General features: G+C 38.4%; 1 long non-coding RNA gene across 1 annotated transcript; it reads left to right on the forward strand.

Annotated features, from left to right (window-relative positions):
* Window positions 1-3,872: 3,872 nt before the first annotated feature.
* Window positions 3,873-17,080, forward strand: LOC122443729. Its single transcript, XR_006270096.1, has 3 exons — window positions 3,873-4,011; window positions 5,125-5,126; window positions 17,067-17,080. It is a non-coding gene; the product is annotated as an uncharacterized LOC122443729 (long non-coding RNA).
* The last annotated feature ends 4,912 nt before the right edge of the window (window positions 17,081-21,992 follow it).

The raw sequence follows: 21,992 nt of genomic DNA on the forward strand, positions 1-21,992 counted from the left end.
AGAAACCCTCCTACATTGCTGGTGGGAATAATAAATTAATACAACTATTGTACTATGGAGAACAATATGGAGGTTCCTCAAAAAACTAAAAATAGAGTTACCATGTGATCCAACAATCCCACTCCTAGCCATATGTCCAGAAAAGAAGAAAACTCTAATTAGAAAAGATGCACAAGATCCAGTGTTCATTGAAGCACCATTTACAATAGCCAAGACATGGAAGCAGCCTAAGTGTCCATCAACAGATGAATGAATAAAGAAGATGTGGAATACCACTCAGTCATTAAAAAGAACAAAATAAAGCCATTTGCAGCAACATGGATGGACATGGAGTTTATCATAGTAAATGAAGAAAGTCAGAGAAAGACAAATATCATATGATATCACTTGTATGTAGAAACTAGTAAAAATGATACAGATGAACTTATTTACAAACCAGAAACTGACTCACAGATCTCAAAATCAAACTTACAGTTCTCAAAGGAGAAACATGCGGTGAAGTGATAAATTTAGAGTTTGGGGTTAACATATATACACACTACAGAATAGGGAACTTTCCTCAGTATTCTGTAATAACTGATATGGGAAGAGACTCTCAAAAAGAATTAGAGGCTGCATATATTACATATATATAACCTGATTCACTTTACTGTAAACCTGAAAGCCAACATTGTAAGCCAAGTATACACCAATAAAATTTTTTTAAAAGATAAAGAGAATATTAAATGCAACAAGGGGAAGGCAACAAATAGCTTACAAAGGAATTCCCCTAAGTCCATCAGCTGAGTTTTCAGCAGAAACTCTGCAGACCAGAAGGGAATGGCATGATATACTTAAAATGATGAAAGAGAAAAACCTACAACCAAGAATACTCTACCCAGAAGGCTCTCATTTAGATTTTATGGAGAAATCAAAAGCTTTACAGACAAGCAAAAGCTAAAAGATTTCAGGACCACCAAACCAGCTTTACAACAAAGGCTAAGATAACTTCTTTAGGTGGAAAAGGAAAAACCACAACTGGAAGCAAGAAAATAACAAAATGGAAAAGCTCGCTGGTAAAGGCAAACATACAATAAAGGTGGGAAATCATCCAGGCACAGAAAGTAGGGACTTATAAGACAAAAAGTAGTAAAATCATTTTTATCCACAATAAGCAATTAAGAGATACATAAAACAATTAGATGAAAACATAATATCAAAAACTGTAATGGTGGGGGGAGATACAAATGCAGCATATCTAAAATATATTTGAAATTAAGAGATAAGCAACTGAAGGGCTTCCCTTGTGGCACAGTGGATAAGAATCCACCTGCCAGTGCAGGGGACACTGGTTTGATCTTTGATCTGGAAAGATTCCACATGCTGCAAAGCAACTAAGCTTGTGTGCCCATAACTACTGAGCCTAAGCTCTAGAGCCTGTGAGCAGCAACTATAGAGTCCATGTGCTATAATTGCTAAAATTCTCATACTCGAGGGCCCATGAACTGCAACTGCTAAGCCTGTGTGCTGCAATGACTGAAGCCCATGTGCCCTAGAGCTGTGTTCTGCAAAAAGAGAAGCCACCACAATAAGAAGCCTGTGCACTGCAATGTAGAGCAGCCTCTGCTCACCACAACTAGAGAAAGCCTGCTCAAAGCAACAAAGACCCAGCACAGTCAAAAAAGAGAGAGAGAGATAAGCAACTGAAACCAAGCACAAATAAATGGTGACTCCTATACAAAAATGTCACAGTAACCATAAAACAAAAATCTCTAATAGATAAACTAAAAAGAAAAATGAATCCAAATATAACACTAAAGATAGTCACCAAATCTCAAGAGAAGAGGATAAAGGAAGAAAAGGGAAAGAGAGGTCTATAAAACAAATTCAAAATGGAGAGAGTGGAGACAAGATGGAGGAGTATAAGGACAGCCACCTCTTCTCATGAAAACAACAAAATCACAACTAACTGCTGAACAACCATGGACCCAAAAACATACTAGAACTGAAACAGGAGAGAAGAGGGAAGGGCACAACTTTTGAAAGAATGACATAGTCTAAGAATACAACATAAACCGATTAGAATCAAATGGGTCCATGATGGCAGACAAGTCAACTTTGACTAGACCTTGATCCTCAATCAGTAAGCTAAATGATACACCCAGAGGTGCCATGACAGTCCCAACATACCATCAAAAGACCAAAAAGTGTTTGGTGACCCAACTCCTGGAAATCTCCACCCTTTCCCCAACATAGTTGGAATAATCTTCCCATTCATTAGCCTATGAATTACCCAACCCATAAAAGCTAACCACGCCACATTTTCAAGGTCCCTGAACTCACCCTCTGGGATGGCCCACACTCTGCCTATGAAGTGTGTTTCTCTCTGAATCTGAATACATCTACTTCTTACCTATCACTTTGTCTCTCACTGAATTCTTTCTAAAATGAGACATCAAGAGCCTGAGCTTAATTAGATCCTGAAACCAGGTACTGTAGGTTTTAGCTTGGTTCAAGTCCCAGCCATGTGGGTTAGAGGCCAAAACTGGGTTTTGGTTGGGTTCGAGTCCTGGCTATGTGGGTTTGAGTTCCAAACTGGGTTTTGAGTCCAAGCCACGTGGGTTCAAGTCCTAAGTAGGGTTTTGGCCAGGTTCAAGTCCTGGTTATGTGGGTTCGAGTCCCAAAAAGGATTTGGGCTGGGTTTGAGTCCCAGTCTGAGGTAAACAATTTCAGAACCTACCAAAAAAGATATCCTACATCCAAAGACAAAGAAAAAGAACCACAATGATATGATAGGAGGGTTGCAATAGCAATAAAATCAAATCCCATACCTGCCAGATGGGCAACTCACAAACTGAAAATATTTATACCACAGAATTTCTCCCACAGGAGTGAACGTTCTAAGCCCCACATCAGGCTCCCCAGCCTAGAGGTGTGGCAATGGGAGGGGCACCCAGAGCATCTGGTTTTGAAGGTTTGATCTCAGGAATTCCATAGCACTGCGGGAAACAGAAACTCCACTGTTAGAGGATGCATACAAGGTCTTGTGCACTTCAGGACTCAGGGGGCGGGGGTGGAAGCAGTGACCTCATGAGACTACACCAGACTAAACTGTTGGTATTACAGAGTCTCCTGCAGATGTGGGGGGTGGTGTGGCTCACTGCATGGACAAAGACACTAGGGGTGGTAGTTCTGGGGGGTACTCTTTGGTGTTAGTCCTCCTGGAAGCCACCAAGACCTGGCCCCACCCAACAGCCTGTAGGCTCCAGTGCTGGGATGCCTCAGGCCAAGCAACCAAAAAGGAGGGAACGCAACCTCACCCAGCAGAAGCTAGGAAGCCTGAAGTCTTTCTGAGCCCCCAGTTTCCTACTAAACATACCCTTTTGACACAGTCCTACCCACCAGAGGTACAAGACCCATCTCGACACATGAATGGGCAGGAAAAAGTCTCTCCCACCAGGAAGCCTGCGCAAGCTTCTTAGACCAGCCTCATTCACCAGGGGGGCAGGGAGCAGAAGCAAGAAAAAATACAACCTTGCAGCCTGCAGAATGGAAACTGCAATCACAAAAAATTACACAAAATGGATGCCAAAAGAACATGTCCCAGACAAAGGAACAAGATAAAACCCCAGAAGAACAACTAAGTAAAGTAAAGTAAAAGAACAACTAAGGCAAGCTACCCAAAAAAAGTATTCAGAGTAATAATAGCAAAGACGATCCAAGATCTCAGAAAAAGAATGGAGGGACACACTGAAAAGATTCAAGAAATGTTTAGCCCAGAAGAACTGAAGAACAACAAAAAGAGGTGAATGATATAATATCTGGAATGAAAAATACACTAGAATGAATCAACTGCAGAATAAATGAGGCAGAAAAATGTGTAAGCTACCTGGAAGACAGAATGGTGGAAATAACTGCCATGGAACAGAATATAAAAAAAAGAATGAAAAGAAATGAGAACAGTCTAAGAGACATCTGGGACAAAAGTAAATACACCAACATTCTCATTATAGGGGTCTCAGATGGAGAAGAGTTATGACCAAACTAGACAGCATATTAAAAAGCAGAGACATTACTTTGCCAACAAAGGTCTGTCTAATCAAAGCTATGGTTTTTCCAGTAGTCATGTATGGATATGAGAGTTGGACTATAAAGAAAGCTGAACACCAAAGAATTGATTATTTGAACTGTGACGTTGGAGAAGACTCTTGAGAGTCCCTTGGACCGCAAGGAGATCCAACCAGTCCATCCTAAAGGAAATCAGTCTTGAATATTCATTGGAAGGGCTGATGCTGAAGCTGAAACTCCAATACTTTTGGCCACCTGATGCAAAGAACTGACTCATTTGAAAAGACCCTGATGCTGGGAAAGATTGAAGGTGGGAGGAGAAGGGGACGACAGAGGATGAGATGGTTGGATGGCATCACTGACTCAATGGACCTGAGTTTGAGTAAGCTCTGGGAGTTGGTGATGGACAGGGAGTCCTGGCATGCTGCAGTCCATGGGGTCACAAAGAGTCAGACATGACTGAGCAACTAAACCGACTGACTGATGGAAAAGAGAGAAAAGACTTTAGAAAATATTTGAAGAAATAGCAGCTGAAAACTTCTCTAACAATGGAAAGGAAACAGTCACCTAAGTTAAGGAGGAACAGAGAGTCCCAGGCATGATAAACCTGAGGGAAGTGCCTAGACGCATAGTACTCAAACTGACAAAAATTTTAAAAAAGAGAAAATATTAAAAGCAACAGGCAAAGACAACAAATAACACACTAGGAGTCTTCCATAAGGTAATCATTTGATTTTCCAGCAGAAACTCTGCAGACTGTAAGGTTCTGCATGATATATCTAAACTGATGAAAGGGAGAAACCTAAAACAGAGAATAACCTACCCAGCAAGGCTCTCATTCAGATTCAGTGGAGAAACCAAAAGCTTTACAGACAAGCAAAAGCTCAGCAAATTCACCATCACCAGACGAGCTTTGCAACAAATACTAAAGGTGGAAGAAAAAAGGCAACTATAGAAGAAAATTATGAATGTAAAAGTCCACTGTTAAAGGCAAACAAAGGTAGGAAATCCTCCACATACAAATATGATATCAAAATCAGCAACTGTGAGTACGAGAGTACAAACGTGGGGTACTAGAAGTGCATTTTAAATTAAAAGACCAGCAACAAGTAGTCTTGTTTATATACAGACTGCAATATCAAAACCTCATGGTAACCACAAACTGAAAATTCACACACACGAAAAAGGAAACCAAATACAAAAGTAAAATTAGTTATCAAATCACAAGAGAAGAGAACAAGAGTGAAAGGGAAGAAAAAAAGGCCTACAAAAATAAATCCAAAACAATTAACAAAATGACAATAAGAACATGGATACTGATAATTACCTTAAACATAAAATGGAATAAATGCTTCAACCTAAACACACCTAAACACACAGATTGCCTGAATGGATACAAAAAACAAGATCCATATATATAGATCTACCTCAGATCTAGGGACATATACAGACTGAAAGTGAAGTGATGGAAAAAGATATTCCATGCAAATGAAATCAAAAGAAAACTGGAGTACCAATACTTACATAAGACAAAATAGACTTTAAAGCAAAGACTGTTAAAGGAGACAAAGAAGCGCACTACATAATGATCAAGGGCTCAATCTAAGAAGAAGATATAACAATTGTAAATACATATGTACCCAACATAGGAGCACCTCAATATATTAATATAAGGCAAATACTAACAACCATAAAAAGAAGTTGAGAGCAACACCATTAATATTGGAGAACTTTAACACCCTACTTTCACCAAGATCATCCAGACAGAAAATCAGTCAGGAAACACTAGCTTTAAATAATAGATTAAACTAGATGGACTAAAGAGACATTAAGAGAGTATTCTATCCCAAAGCAGCAAGATACACATTCTTTTCAAGTGCACATGAAACACTGTCCAGGATTGATCACATGCTGGGTCAAAAAGTGAACCTCAATAAATCAACAAAATAAAAATTATATCAAGCACCTTTTCTGACCACAACACCAACAAGATTAGAAATCAACTACAAGGAAAAAAAGGCTGTAAAAAACACATACATGTGGAGGTTAAACAATATGCTACTAAACAGCCAAAGAATCACTGAAGTAATCGAAGAGGAAATAAAAAAATACCTAGACACAAATGACAACAAAACCATGATGATCCAAAAACTATGGGATACAGCAAAAGCAGTTCTAAGAAGGAAATTTATAGCAATAAAATCTTACCTCAGGAAAAAATAAAAAACTCAAATAACCAACTTAACTTTACATCTAAAGCAACTAGAGGAAAAAAAACAAATAAAATCCAAAGTCAATAGAAGGAAAGTTCTCTTGTAGCTCAGTCGGTAAAGAATCTGCCTGCAATGCAGAAGACTCAGGTTTGATTCCTGGGTCAGGAAGATCCCCTGGAGAAGGAAATTGCAACCCACTCCAGTATTCCTGCCTGGAGAATCACATGGACAGAGGAGCCTGGCAGGCTACAGTCCATGGGGTCGCAAGTGCCATACATGACTTAGCAACAAAACCACTACAATTATAAAGATCGAGCAGAAATAAAACAAATAGAGACAAAGAAAATAATAGAAAATATCAATAAAACTAAAACCTGGTCCTTTGAAAACATAAACAAAATTGATACACCTTTAGCCAGACTCATAAAAGAGAGAAAAGGGAGAGGTCCCAAGTCACTACAATTAGAAATGCAAAAGGAGAAGCTACAACCAACAGCACAGAAATAAAAAGGATCATAAGAGACTACTACAAGCAGCTATATGCCAACAAAATGGACAACTTAGAAGAAATGGACATATTCTTAGAAATGTACAATCTCCCAAGACTAAACAAGGAAGAAATAGAAAAAATGAACAGACCAATTACCAGTGCAGAAAATGAGTCAGTAATTTAAAAACTTCCAACAAGCAAAAATCCAGGAACAGATGTCTTCACTGGTGAATTCTACCAAACAGTTAAGAGCTAATACCTATCCTTCTAAAACTATTCCAAAAATTGCAGAGGAAAAAATACTTCTGGACTCATTCTCTGAGGCCACCATCACCCTGATACAGAACCAAAGATATCACACACAGAAAAAGAAAATTGCAGGCCAATATCATTCATAAATATAGATGTAAAAATCCAGAACAGAACACTAGTAAATCTACTCCAACAATAAATTAAAAGGATCATTGACTATGATCAAGTGGAATTTATCCCAGAGATGCAAGGATTTTTCAATATTTTCAAGTCAGTCAGTATAATGTATCACATCAACAAATTGAAGAATAAAAAAGCCTTATGATCATCACAGAAGATATAGAAAAATCTTTTGATAAAATTCAACATACATTTTTGCTAAAAACTCTTCAGAGAGTGAGCATAGAAGGAAAATACCTCAACATAATAAAGATGATATATAATAAATAAAAGCTAACATCACACTCAACAGTGAAAAGCTGAAAGCATTTCCTCTAAGATCAGGAAGAGGACAGGGATGTCTACTTTGGCCACTTCTATTCAACATAGTTTTGGCAGTCCTAGCCATGGCAATCAGAGAAGAAAAAGAAGAAATTCAAATTGGAAAGAAGTAAAACTGTCATTGTTGATGATATGATGCTCTACATAGAAAATCCTAAAGATGTTACCAGAAAACTACTAGAGCTCATTGATTAATTTGGCCAAGTTGTTGGATATAAAATTAGAACACAGAAATCTGTTGTATTTCTATACACTAACAATGAAAGATCAGAAAGATAAATTTAAGGAACAATCTCATTTACCATCATCAAAAGGAATAAAATACCTAACAATGAATATACCTAAGGTGGCAAAAGATCTATACTCCAAAAATTGCAAGACACTGGTGAAAGAAATGAAAGATGACACAAATAGATGGAATGATATACCACATACTTGGACTGGAAGAATCAATATTGTTAGAATGATCACACTACCCAAAGCAATGTACAGATTCAGTGCAATCTCTATCAGATTACCAATGGCATTTTTCACAGAAGTAACTCAATTTTTAATATTTGTATTGAAACACACAAAACAACCATGAACAAGTAAAACAATCTTGAGAAAGATGATTGAAGCTGGAGGAATCATGCTCCCTAATTTTGGATCATATTACAAATAGAGTAATCAGAACAGTATGGTACTGGCACAAAAGCACACAAATAGATCAATGGAATAGGATGGAAAACTGAGAAATAAACTCACCCACTTGTGGTCAATTAATCTATGACAAGGAGTTAAGAATATACAGTGGAGAAAAGACAGTTTCTTCAATAAGTGGTGCCGAGAAAACTTGGACAGCTAAATGTAAAGAAGGAAATAAAAACATTCTCTAACACCACACACATACACACAAACAACCTCAAAATGGATTAAAGACCTAAAAATAAGACGGGATACCATAAAACTCCTAGAAGAAAACAGGCAGAAAACCTTTTGACATAAATTGTAGCAGTACTTTTTTGGGATCTGTTCCTAGAATAATGGAAATTAAAAAAATAAACAAATTGGACTTCACTAAGCTCAAAAGCTTTGGCACAGCAAAAGAAATCATAAACAAAATGAAAAGACAATGCACAGAGTGGGTGAAAATAATTGCAAACAATGCAAACAATTGCAAACAAAATACACTAACAAGTGATTAATGTTCAAAATATACAAACAGCTCACACAGCTTTAATATCAAAGCAAACAAACATGACTAGAGAAATGAAAATCAATACTACAATGAGGTTTCTCCTCAGAATGGCAATCATTTAAAAATCTACAAACAATAAATGCTGGAGAGGGTGTGAAGAAAAAGGAAACCTCCTATACTGTTGGTAGGAATGTAAATTGATGCAGCCACTATGGAAAACAGTATGGAGGCACCTTAAAAAACTAAAAGTAGAGTTTTTCATATAGTCCAAGAATCCCACTCTTGGGCATATATACAGAACTATAGTTCAAAAAGATACATGCAGCCCAATGTTCATAGCAGGACTATTTGCAATAGTAAAGACATAGAAGCAACCTAAATGTCCATTGACAGATGAGTGAATAAAGATGTGAGATATATAGATATATATATATACACACACAATACAACCAACCATAAAAAAGTATGAAATAATGCTATTTGCAGCAACATGAAAAACCTAGAGATTACCATATTAAGTAAGAGAGAAAGATAAATATATGATATCACTTACTGTGAAATCTAAAAAATAATACAAATCAACTTACAAAATAGAAATGGATTCATAAACATAGAAAACAAGCTTATAGTTACCCAAGTGGATGAGGGGTAGATAAATTAGGAGCTTAAGATTAACATACACATTCTACTATAATAAAATAGGTAAACCACAAGGGCCTACTGTATAGCAGAGGAAATTCAATATCTTGTAATAATTTATAATGGAAAAGAATCTGAAAAAGTATATATGTGTATATATGTCATATATAACAGAATCACTTTGCTATACCCTTATTTTAAAGACATTGTAAATTATACTTCAATTAAAAAATTTTAAATTGCATGATTGTCTCAATAGATGCAAAAAAAAAAAACCTGACATGATCAAATTTAACATTCATTCACAATAAAAACTCTCAAGAAATTAGGAATGAAAGGTAAATATCTCAACATTATAAAGGCTGTAAATAAAAAGCACACAGCTAACATTCCATGGTGTATAACTACAAGTTTCCTCTAACAGAACAAGTCAAGGTTGTCTACTCACCATTTCTATTTAACATGGTACTGGAAGTTCCACCCAGAGTAATTAGACAAGAAATAAAAAGCATCCAAATTGGAAATAAAGAAGTAAAATCATCCTTGTTTATAGACAATGTGGTCTTGTATATAGAAAACACCAAGATTCCATTGAGAATAATTATAATAAATGAATTCAGTAAATTTGCAGGATACAAAAGTCAACCTACAAAAATCAGTTGTATTTCTATACACTAACAGTAATTATCTGAAAAGGAAATTAGGAAAACAATGCCATTCACAGTAGCACCAAAACAAAGAAAATACTTAGGGATAAACTGAGGTGAAATATTTATATACTGAAAATTAAAATACTGATGACAGAAATTTAGAAATAAACAAATGGAAAAGCTTCCCATTTTCATCAATTGGAAGACTTAATATTGTTAAAATGTTCATTCCATCCAAAGCAATAGACATATTCAACAAAATCCCTATCAAAATTCCAAAGATTTTAACAGAATAGAAAAAGCAATTCTACAATTCATTTGAAACCAAAGAATCACAAATATCCAAATCAATTCTAAAAAGAACAAAACTAGAAGGTATCACACTTTGATTTCAAGACATATTACAAAGATACAGTAATCAAAACAATATGGCACAATCAACAATACTGCAATTTTTAAGAAGTGTGGTACTGGCATAAACAGACATATAAACAAAATAGAACAGAATAGAGAGCCCACAAATAAATCTGTGCTTGTGTGATCAACCAATTTCAACAAGTGTGCCAAGAATACACAATAGGGAAAGAATAGTCTCTTCAACTATTTGGTATTGAGCAAAGGGGATATCCACATGTTAGAGAATGAAGTTGGATCTATATTTTATACCATCTATAGAAATTAACTCTAATTGAGTTAAAGACAAGAAATCTGAAAATGTAATAGTCCTAGAACACATAGGGGGAAATCTTTATAACTTTGGTATTGGTAATGATTTCATGGATATGACAGACACCAAAAGCACATGGAACAAAAACAAAAATAAACAAGTGAGACTACATCAAACTAAAAAGCTTCTGCATAGCAAAAGAAACTATTAACAGAGGAAAAGACAACGTATGGAATCAGAGAAAATATTTGTGAACCATATATCTGATAAGGTGTTAATCTCCAAAGTATATAAATAACTCATACAACTCAACAAACAAAAAACCTATTAACCCAATTTTAAAAATTGGAATGAAGCCTTAAATAGATACGTCTCCAAAGATACACAAATGACCAACAAGTATATGAAAAAAATGCTCTACATCACTTATCATCAGGGAAATTCAAATAAAAACCACAATGAGATATCACCTCATACTTGTTAGAATGGCTTTAAAAAAAAAAACAAGAGACAAGTGTTAGCATGGATGTGTAGAAATAGGAGCCCTAAACACTGCTAGTGGGAATGCAAAATGGTACGGCCTCCATAGAAAGCAGCACGAAAGTTGCTCAAAAAAGTTAAAAATAGAACTTCTTTATTATTCAGCAATCCCACGTCTCCATATATATCCGAAGAATTGAAATCAGGATCTTGAAGAGATATTAGCCCTCCCATCTTCATTGCAGCACTATTCACAATAGCTAAGTGAGGAAACAACGCAAATGTCTATTGACAGACGATTGGATAAAGAAAATGTGGTATATACATACAATGAAATATTATTCAGCCTTAAAATAGAAGGAAATTCTGAAATTTAAAACAGAAGGAAATTCTACTATTTACCCTACCAAATTTTTATGACTAAGTAGTACTCCATCATGTATATATACCACATCTTTTTTTTTTTTAGATCTTTTTTTTTTTTTTTTTTTAGTTGGAGGCTAATTACTACACAACATTTCAGTGGGTTTTGTCATACATTGATATGAATCAGCCATAGATTTACACGTATTCCCCATCCCGATCCCCCCTCCCACCTCTCTCTCCACCCGATTCCTCTGGGTCTTCCCAGTGCACCAGGCCCGAGCACTTGTCTCATGCATCCCACCTGGGCTGGTGATCTGTTTCACCATAGATAGTATACATGCTGTTCTTTTGAAATATCCCACCCTCACATTCTCCCACAGAGTTCAAAAGTCTGTTTTGTATTTCTGTGTCTCTTTTTCTGTTTTGCATATAGGGTTATCGTTACCATCTTTCTAAATTCCATATATATGTGTTAGTATGCTGTAATGTTCTTTATCTTTCTGGCTTACTTCACTCTGTATAAGGGGCTCCAGTTTCATCCATCTCATTAGGACTGGTTCAAATGAGTTCTTTTTAACGGCTGAGTAATATTCCATGGTGTATATGTACCACAGCTTCCTTATCCATTCATCTGCTGATGGGCATCTAGGTTGCTTCCATGTCCTGGCTATTATAAACAGTGCTGCGATGAACATTGGGGTGCACGTGTCTCTTTCAGATCTGGTTTCCTCAGTGTGTATGCCCAGAAGTGGGATTGCTGGGTCATATGGCAGTTCTATTTCCAGTTTTTTAAGAAATCTCCACACTGTTTTCCATAGCGGCTGTGCTAGTTTGCATTCCCACCAACAGTGTAAGAGGGTTTCCTTTTCTCCAACACCCTCATCCAGCATTTATTGCTTGTAGACTTTTGGATAGCAGCCATCCTGACTGGCGTGTAATGGTACCTCATTGTGGTTTTGATTTGCATTTCTCTAATAATGAGTGATGTTGAGCATCTTTTCATGTGTTTGTTAGCCATCTGTATGTCTTCTTTGGAGAAATGTCTGTTTAGTTCTTTGGCCCATTTTTTGATTGGGTCATTTATTTTTCTGGAATTGAGCTGCAGGAGTTGCTTGTATATTTTTGAGATTAATCCTTTCTCTGTTTCTTCATTTGCTATTATTTTCTCCCAATCTGAGGGCTGTCTTTTCACCTTACTTATAGTTTCCTTTGTAGTGCAAAAGCTTTTAAGTTTCATTAGGTCCCATTTGTTTAGTTTTGCTTTTATTTCCAATATTCTGGGAGGTGGGTCATAGAGGATCTTGCTGTGATTTATGTCGGAGAGTGTTTGCCTATGTTCTCCTCTAGGAGTTTTATAGTTTCTGGTCTTACATTTAGATCTTTAATCCATTTTGAGTTTATTTTTGTGTATGGTGTTAGAAAGTGTTCTAGTTTCATTCTTTTACAAGTGGTTGACCAGTTTTCCCAGCACCACTTGTTAAAGAGGTTGTCTTTTGTCCATTGTATATCCTTGCCTCCTTTGTCGAAGATAAGGTGTCCATAGGTTCGTGGATTTATCTCTGGGCTTTCTATTCTGTTCCATTGATCTATATTTCTGTCTTTGTGCCAGTACCATACTGTCTTGATGACTGTGGCTTTGTAGTAGAGTCTGAAGTCAGGCAGGTTGATTCCTCCAGTTCCATTCTTCTTTCTCAAGATTACTTTGGCTATTCGAGGTTTTTTGTATTTCCATACAAATTGTGAAATTATTTGTTCTAGTTCTGTGAAAAATACCGTTGGTAGCTTGATAGGGATTGCATTGAATCTATAGATTGCTTTGGGTAGAATAGCCATTTTGACAATATTGATTCTTCCAATCCATGAACACGGTATGTTTCTCCATCTGTTTGTGTCCTCTTTGATTTCTTTCATCAGTGTTTTATAGTTTTCTATGTATAGGTCTTTTGTTTCTTTAGGTAGATATACTCCTAAGTATTTTATTCTTTTTGTTGCAATGGTGAATGGTATTGTTTCCTTAATTTCTCTTTCTGTTTTTTCATTGTTAGTATATAGGAATGCAAGGGATTTCTGTGTGTTAATTTTATATCCTGCAACTTTACTATATTCATTGATTAGCTCTAGTAATTTTCTGGTAGAATCTTTAGGGTTTTCTATGTAGAGGATCATGTCATCTGCAAACAGTGAGACTTTCACGTCTTCTTTTCCTATCTGGATTCCTTTTACTTCTTTTTCTGCTCTGATTGCTGTATACCACATCATTTTTATCCATTCATCTGTCAATGGGCATTTAGTTTACTTCTGTGTCTTGGCTATTTTACATACTGCTGCTATGAACATCAGGGTGCATGTATCTTTTCAAAATGGAGTGTCTTTTTTCAAATATATTCCCAGGAATGGGATTGGAGGGTCATATGATAACTCTTTTAGTTTAGGAAACCTCCATAATGTTTTCCATAGTGGCTACACCAATTTATATTCCCACCAACCATGTAAGAGGGTTCCTTTTTCTCCACACCCTTTACAGCATTTCATATTGGAGACTTTTTAATGTTGGCCATTCTGACCAGTGTGAGGTGATATCTCATTGATTTGCATTTCTCTAATTAAAGAATCCGCCTGCCAATGCAGGAATGTGAGTTGGGAAGATCACCTGGAGAAGGAAATGGCAACTCACTCCAGTATTCTTGCCTGGGAAATCCCAGGGACAGAGGAGCCTGGTGGGCTATAGCCCACGGGGTTCAAAAAAGTCAATCATGACTCACCGACTAAACAACAATAATTACAGATGTTGAGCGTTTTTAATATGCCTATTGGCCATCTGTGTGCCTTCTTTGGAGACATGTCTATTTAGGTCTTCTGCCCATTTTTTGATTACATTTTTTGTTCATGGTGTTATTGAGTTGTATGAGTTGTTTGTACATTTTGGAAATTAAGCCCTTGTCAGTCACATAATTTGCAAATATTTTCTCCTAGTCTGTACGTTATCTTTTCATTTTGTGTATGGCCTCCTTTGCTGTGCAAAAACTTGTAAGCTTGATGAGATCCCATTTGTTTATTTTTGCTTTTATTTCTATTGCCTTGGGAGACTGACCTAAGAAAACATTGGCATGATTTATGTTGGAGATTTATGTTTTGCCTATGTTCTCTTCTAGAAATTTTACAGTGTCCTGTCTTATATTTAAGACTTTAAGCCATTTTCAGGGTGGGTGTGTGCAAGGAGTGAGAATGTGTTCTAACTTCACTGAGTTACATGAGGCTGTCCAACTTCTCCCAGCACTACTTGCTGAAGAGTCTCCAGACAAAAGCAATATTTTAGTGGTATACATTTTGTTAGCTTAAATTGGCAAAATTACTCAAATAACAAAAAATTTGAAATCTAGGATTATCAAAAATAGTATAATCTTATATCAGCCTTATCAGTTACTTTGTGTTGGGTTGGGGAAAAAAGAGTCACAACACACCTTCAATCTTAATACTAGTCAATACAAAGCAGGAGCTTGAAACAGAAATAGAAAATCTTTTCAAAGTTAAATCACTAACAACAATATCTATTCTTATAAATATTCATGTCAGACAAAAATCACCTTTTAGAGTAATACAAAAACATTTATAGTATGGTACCTTGCACGATGGGGCTTCCGAGGTGGCTCAGTGGTAAAGAATCCTCCTGCCAATGCAGGAGACACGGGTTCAGTCCCTGGGTTGGGAAGGTCCCCTGTAGAAGGAAATGGCAACCCACTTCAGTATTCTTGCCTGGAAAATCCCATGAACAGAAGAGCCTGGTGGGCTACAGTCCATGAGGTCACAAAGAGTCAGCCAAGAGTCAGCCATGACTTAACAACGAAAGAGCCTTGCACAATATCCAAGTGTAGGCAGACACCAAGTGGATAGGCCTGAGCTGCATTCTTGTCACAGGTCTGAATTTAAAAGAATTCCACTCCCATATTCATGAGAATATTGGTGGCATTCTGTGCATATTATATGCACATTATTAACTCCATTCTTCATGAATCTGAGTCTGAAAGTAGCCTAACGTGCCACATAGTACAGTACAACTTGCAATGCATTAATTTGGAGCTTCCAATAATCCAAACACGATCAGATTTTGCCTATCAAGCCATTTCTTTTCCTCCTAAACTTGTGAATGAGGACAGTAGAGGAAAACTAGACTTCAGAAAGCTTTGAGCATAGCAGAAATATCATTTATGTTAAATATATTAATTAAAAGATTATAACTATGAATATATTACATGTATCCTATATAACTATCTTATGTTACTGTGGATATAGTACATGTATATATTATAGTACATGTACTGGTGATACCTATATATATTTCATTTTCATTCTTTGGGAAAAAAGTTTAATCAATACCTGAAGGTAGTGTGGACCGGATTCGTTCTGCCCAATGCCCAAAGTCAAAATGCTGAGAAGCTGAGGTTTGCAGCAAAAAGGTTTTAATTTGCAAGGCAGCCAAGCATGAAGACAGAACAAGCTTCTGGCCCACCTTCCTGAAGGCCAGGTTCTGAGAATTTGGGGGAAAGAGCAGCAGAGTGTTCTGAGCCCTGTGAGCATGAGTGGTGAGAGGGGCTGTCGGGGGCGTGAGTGATGTGGGGAAAGGTGGTTGGAAGGTTTGTAATTGTGGTTCTGCGCAGGTGTAACTAACTACAAGCCAACGTAGCTTCAAACGTGGAGGCACTTGGCATGATCTGTGGGTGGAGTTTTTCAGCCCTCTGAAGTCCAAAGGTCACCAAGTGTACACTCACGCATGTCCAGTTGGAGGGTTGGTGGTCCTATCCAGTCTTAACCAGCTGAATCCAAACTAGATACAGCTGAGGCCAAGTTCCTGGAAAACTCGTGCAACTATCTTATTGTTTAGGCTACAAGCAGCTTGGGAGACATCCAAGTCTTAAAACCTTGATTAGTGAAGTCAGGTGAAATGGATTTGACTAATGATCAGCCACGGTTTCACAAGTTTAACTTGTCTAATTGTTGAAGTATCTCTTATTTTAATTATGTGGAATACTCCCCCTTTAGCTAACAAAAGCTGTTTCTATCCTGAACAACTCTCGTAAAAAGCTCTTATCTAACCTTACAGGACTGACCACTATTCTCCATTCCTTCTGTGAAACACCATAAAAGGTACCCATAGCATGCTTATGCTCACAGCTACTTCCTACCCTCTGTTAACCTTCTTTCCGACCCTGCAAGACTGTTAAGAGCTCAGCTGTTTTCTCCACCTCCAGTATCAGTTCTCTGTCCAAAGATCAGATTCTCAGGCTTTTACTCAATATCCAAAATCTGAGAGGTCCCAGATTAACAGAAGCTGCCAATCAACAGCTCTCCTATCTGTGATTCTACCATCTTCACAATGTTATTGTTGCTTAGTTGCTAGGTCATGTCTGACTCTTTTGTTCTCCATGAACTGTATAGCCTGCCAGGCGCCCCTGTCCATGGGATTTTCCAGGCAGGAATACTGGAGTGGGTTGCCATTCCCTTCTCTAGGGGATCTTCCCAACCCAGGAATCTGATCTGCATCTCCTGCATTGGCAGGTGGATTCTTATAACACTGAGCTACCAGGGAGAGAGAGAGAGAGTTAGTTGCTCAGTTGTGTCTGACTGTTTGCCACTCTATGGACAGTAGCCTGCCAGGCTCTTCTGTCCATGGGATTCTCCAGGCAAGAATACTGGAGTGGGTTGCCATTCCCTTCTCCAAGGGAAACCCCACCAAAATACAGACCCATCTAGTTGTGATGCATGGGCATCAGCAGCCCTATTATGTGTTTTAAGACAAATTTTAAATCAATTATATTTTATGTGGCATTTCTAGTCCTCCTCAGTGAGCACAGCAGCTTACACAGGGGACGTTCCACACCTGGATGTGAAACTGCAGGGCAGGAGCCGAGGTCAACCATGTAGTTTTTGTGTATCCAGTTTCTGTTTCAGGGCTCTGAAAGTTCTTCTCTGCTCAGAAAGTTAGTGCTCCTCAAGATTTGACCAACACAACCCAAATAAACCATTTTTTTCTTCTTTTACCATTTCTTACAAAAATGTTAACACATAACTTTTGATGATTCTACTTTAAATATGCCATTCAGCAATGATTTGTTAAATCAGCTTTAACGGATTGTGTCGACTCACTTGAAGTTGACCAGAATTTATTTGGTGGAGAGAACCATCCTCTCCCTATCTCCCTGTAGTTATGTGTATAAACAGAGAGATGGTCTGGTCTTTGATGCTCAGAGCAGCAGAGATGCAGTTTCACTGTAGGTGCTTCAGCTGGTTACTTCTGCATAAATAGCCAGTGAGCCCAGCTGTGGGCCATGTCAAGATCCCAAACACCTGTCTCTGCAGAAGCCATCTTACTGTACTTAGTGAACCTTCTCAGCAATTGGCCTTCCTCTAAGCCTGTGGCAGCACAAGGTTAGACAAAACCAGGCAGACATGGAGGGAGGGAGGGAGGGTGTGTGTGTGTGTGTGTGTGTGTGTGTGCGCGCGCGCTCAGTAATGTCTCTTTGTGATCCATGGCCCACCAGGCTATAGCCCGCCAGGCTCCTCTGTCCATGGAGAATAGCTTTCCCTGAATCAAAGCCCAACTTGAATTGAGGACTTGTAAAGATGTCGACGGGCTTGCTCCTTGACTAAAGTCAATGGGATCTAGACCTTAAGGACAGCATAGTGGATGCTGATTTCCATTAAGAAAAGTGAGGAGAAATGCTTACAGAAATGGTACCACCTCCCTCCAAATCCATATCCCCCTCCCTCCCTGCCCTCCAGCTCCTCTGCTCACCTAGCAGTCACCTGAAAGGAAGAGCTTCCTGAGCTGACAGGGTCCTTTAGAGAGAAGGTAATTGTCCTCTCTCCAAAGATTACCCCTCTATTTGAAAAGCAAATCCTACTGTCACCCCTCTGCAGAGTCATGCCACTATTTTTAGTGTGTGTCCTTGTGCTTTTGGGTGATGAGTCAGGACTCTCTTTTTTAAAATATTAAATACTTGGCATTCCTCAGAAAAAGATAGACACATTTAATGTTGCTACTTTTCCAATCACCAAGTAAAGATTTGCTCCTTTTCTTAGCTGTCTTGAGCCCCACAGAGCTGTTTGGGCTGCATCCCCCACCACCCCCCCATGCTACTGCTCATTTCAAAAGCAACAGCCAAAGCAGATGCGAGGGAGACACACTGGTGCTCATAAATTCAAGGAGCTAAAATAGCAACAGCTGTGGCAATTGCAGGATTTCAGCAGGTAATCAACTAACTAAGAGCCAAAAGAGAGATTTGACAATTCTACCGGGGACTGGGACAGAGGGCAGCGAGAATTTGAGCTTCAAGGAGAATCTTCCCTGCTTATCAACGAAAATGAAAACTTCGTGACTTTACCCACTGAAGCACAACAGACTTGCCTGCTTTCGATTCCAATCCCTGAGCAGTAGGATTATCTTTTCTCATCTCATAATATTTGGCTTTCTTAGATATATTTATCCTATATTGTATACTGTGGTTCACCTGTGTATTTTTAGTTTAATCCATCATTGGTTTAATACCATCTTTTAATAGATTTATATACTTATGATAAGATGGGCATTTTTAAGGAGAAGTATTGTGTTGATTTAGACTGAAACTCATGAGTAGCATTTCTTCTGAAATGTTCTTTTCAAGTCTAAAGGGCAGTGATTCTTAGATTCTCATATAAAGGGTAACTAGGGTTACTGGGTCACCTTTGAAGGTTAGAACAGCACTCAGGGACCACAGAGGCATATGAGGCATAGAAAGGAGCTAAGAACTGTGTCTTGTTCTCTTCTGTTACGAAAAACTTTCCCACTGAGAGGACAGATCCAGGCTCTAAATATCAGTGCGGTGGCTAAAAAACACAGACCAGAGCCAGTCTGCCCGGTTCAGATCCTAGCTCTTCCACTTCTAGGCTCAGTAATTTTCAACAAGTTTCTGGACTATTCAGTGTCCCAGTTTCTGTCTCTGTGTAATAATGCTAGCAATACCCACCTCAAATGATTTTATGAGAATTAAATGATTCACTAAGTGGAAAGTGCACATCTCACACATAGTAAGCTCAGTAGAAGTTATACAAATCATATATCTCCTCACTATTAAGCAATTGTTCAACAGTTGGAACACTAGAAAATAGCACTATCAAGTAAAAATATCTCTTTGACATTTTAAAGACATTTTTTGTATTAATTAGAGCTCTGTTGGTTGCAAGTTCAACTTTAACTAGCCTAAGGGGACAAAAAATTAATTTATTGGCTCTTACCTGGGAAGTTTAAACAGTATACCTGGCATCCCAACTGCAACCTCAGAAACAGCTAGATTCAAGGTCTCTCTCTCTCCAGCTCTAGGCTGAGCTTACAAGGCGTCTTCCACATGACGGGAAGTTGACCACCACCAGCCCCTTACTTATACCCTCCTGGCCTATCAGCTCCAGCAGACAGTCTCCCGTGATGCTAAAGAATCAGTTTCAGGAAGGACTGTGATTGGTTCAGCCTACAACCAGTCACTATGGATGCTGGGATGGCGGTATCCAGCCAGAATCAAGTGCCTTCCCCTATAAAGCTAGGGTAGAAGCATAGGGAGGTTGAGGTTGAAGAACAAGAGAGGGTAAAACTGGCCACTGCAGTGCCAACCAAACCTTACCACACCCACGGAATCGATTCCCTGTGGGAAAGAGTTGTCCTGATAGCAAAGCCAAGTAATAGATGCCCACCTAAAGCCACCTGGGAAATGGGCTAAGTTAACAGGAGCCGACATTGCACATTTCCTAAGATAAAGATTCATTATAAATACATCAAGATCAAATTACATCTTTAACTTTTAAATCAATAAACAACAATTTATTGATTATTATCTTTCAATCAACAATTCTAAAATTTAATTGTAACCGTAGATAGAGACAAGATCTTCATTCTTTCATATAGAGATGGCAAATACATTAGATATGCCTTATATCTCATGTAACCTAGGAAAATAGGTTATGAATTCCTAGAATGCTATGTTGAGAGATTCCAAGGTTGCATCCTTGCTCAGACAGAACAATACTACTCATGGGTATGGTCTGGAGAATAGTGGCCCATACGCCAGGTGATAACTGCCTCTATGATGCCACTCTAAGAACACTTATCCACAAACCGAGGACATTATAGATGGAGAGATTTTCAATTAGAGCCATGTGTCAGAACTGACACAATGCTAGAATTAATTCAAATGACCAACATGGCAGGTTAAGCACTTAAGTGAGCAGCTTTACAACACCACAGATGAGTGTTGAGAGGCTGACTCATTGTGTTAAGAAGGAAGAAACTGCTGGTTTACCTCTTTCAAAGCCCCCCTGGAGCAGCCTCGCAAACCTCGTGCTGAGATACTTCACTGCTGCTGCTGCTGCTAAGTCGCGTCAGTCGTGTCCGACTCTGTGCGACCCCACAGACGGCAGCCCACCAGGCTCTTCCGTCCCTGGGATTCTCCAGGCAAGAATACTGGAGTGGGTTGCCATTTCCTTCTCCAGAGATACTTCACTACAACACAACAAATAAATAAGAGCAGGAAGGTAACTTAATCTTTTCTTCCTCATTTTAGCATTCCTAGTTGAATACTTCAAATGACAGTGTATGTAGTATTTCACTAATTGCTAGACATAGTAAGCTTTCATCAGTGATAGCTATTTTCATGATTATTTTCACAAATTTTCTTCTTTATAATGCATGGATTTTATCACTAAGTAAAAAGTGAGAGATCTGTGTGGCCAAACTCTTATTTATTTTGAAGATTTTCTTGGAAGATTTCAGAGAAGATCCCCCTGTGTTACCATGTTTTTCATTGTCTGTATTTTATGATGTTGTGACATCTTGGGGGCCTTGTGAACCCAGGGGGAGACCACCCTCCCAGAGCTAGCTAATTCTTTGAGATAACAAACACCTTGTCTGTGAGCACAACTTTCATATAAGGAGGTGGTTGGGGACGTGCACTTTGGATTGGTTGATTTGTATATCCAAAGTGCACGTCCCAACCACCTCCTTTATCAAATGCTCACACAGCAAGCCAATATGTTCTCTGCCTCGTATCACCCTGGGGCCTGGGAATGGACAAATAAAGAGCATCCTCATAGCCCAGACCCTGTCCAATCCTAAGCCCGCTCAACCTTACCAACCCTGCCTCGCCCATCCCTTCCTGCAGAGACCACAGTCGAGGCCCGGGCCATGCTTTCCTGTTACTCCTGCTTCCCGAATGACTTGGGTGCTTTCCCTGGTGCTCCTGCAAGGCACAGCATTCCCTTTCCTCTTGGGAACTGTAATAAACTCTTCTTTCAAAGTCAACTGTCTCTGTCTGTCATCTTTTTATACCTGATTAAAACAAATCCCAGGGACATTTTAGGACATTCCCATAACCACAAACAATAGGGCTGAGGAATAACATGTGAAGAAGAAAAACATACTCTCAAAATCGAAGTAAAAATGTGGGAAGAGGAAAGAAAACCTTTGAATACAGTAGGTTGATATAAT

Source organism: Cervus canadensis, chromosome 6 (assembly GCF_019320065.1).
Source record: "Cervus canadensis isolate Bull #8, Minnesota chromosome 6, ASM1932006v1, whole genome shotgun sequence".
Lineage (NCBI taxonomy): Eukaryota > Metazoa > Chordata > Mammalia > Artiodactyla > Cervidae > Cervus > Cervus canadensis.